This window comes from Salvelinus namaycush, chromosome 24, assembly GCF_016432855.1.
Source record: "Salvelinus namaycush isolate Seneca chromosome 24, SaNama_1.0, whole genome shotgun sequence".
Lineage (NCBI taxonomy): Eukaryota > Metazoa > Chordata > Actinopteri > Salmoniformes > Salmonidae > Salvelinus > Salvelinus namaycush.
This window is the reverse complement of record NC_052330.1, coordinates 36,491,564-36,492,950: the sequence shown is the minus strand read 5'-3', so window position 1 is coordinate 36,492,950 and position 1,387 is coordinate 36,491,564.

Below are 1,387 nucleotides of genomic sequence, written 5' to 3'. Positions count from 1 at the left end.
TTTTGTTTTTGCTAATTTATTGGAGAAAAAAAATACTGAAATATTTATTTTTCTTTAAGCATATCTGAGAAACTGTACTCATGCCTAAACAAACATACAGTACTTATTTGGACATTGATGAATGTTTCATATCACTATGCATACCGGTGGTAAACATTATAGCTAGTGAAACGCCATTCCTGCCCCATGATTGGGTCTAAACTAAAGTTCAATCTGACCTTTGACCCGTAGAAGGGATCTGAGAAATGTAACCAGCCAGTGGATACAGTATATTCTAGGAATAAAAATGAAACGATGCTGAGAAGAAAAAAAAAAGCTGTTCTGTAAATACAACAACTTAAGAGGACCTACAAAATAAACATGGCGGAAGAATGGATTTCATCAGGGATCATGGTTTGAGGTTCCTGAGTGTGCGGGAATCCTGACGGAACGGGGGGTTTGAAAGACGGACTACTTTGGAAACTCTCTATTGGAGTAATGTCCCTGGAATTTCTAGTAAAGTGGATTTTGTTCTGCATCCCAAATGGCACCCTATTCCCTATATAGTGCACTACTGGCACCCTATTCCCTATATAGTGCACTACTGGCACCCTATTCCCTATATAGTGCACTACTGGCACCCTATTCTCTATATAGTGCGTTACGTCTGATCAGAGCCCATGGGTGTCACTTGGGACTCAGACTTTGGTTCAGCTGTTATGGAACAAGTCCATCTATCCTCGATGGTGCAAATGATGGTGTATCATTTACTATATTTATCTAGAAATGAAATAAATGCTTCTCAGTGAAATACTATTATGAGCAGCGATAACAAGGATAAGACAGGGATGGGATAGCAGGCACTGCTTGGGTCTGGTTTGTGTCAGACATGTTTCAATTTACAATACCGTTGATGTTCCACTAGAGGGAGTACTGTCTATTTCAAAAGGACAGGAGCAGCAGTTGATCGGTCCACCTTCGTTACCAAGTTAATTACTGATGCCGATATTCTAACATGTTCCTCTAACAACAGTGATTAACGCAATCAGATCAATAAAATCACCTCAAGAGTAATTGCATGCTATCAAAATAGCCTACAAGCGACATTGATCCTTGGACAAGTAATGATATACAACTAAACTTTATCACTTTAAACTTTTAAAAAATATATAAAATATGATAAACGTTTAGAATTACATATGATATGACACATTATATTGAACTGATAATAAGTTATATTTGAGATTTGAGAACTTCTACACAGAATAGAGTTATGGTTATGGGATAGATAACCTGTGGTCCTTCCTCCATCAAAACGTCACAGCCGTCCGTATAAAACAAACGTGAGCCCGTGCTGGAGGGCGCACAGCTCTGCAACGTGAAGTTAGTCGGGCACTGTCAGGAGAAG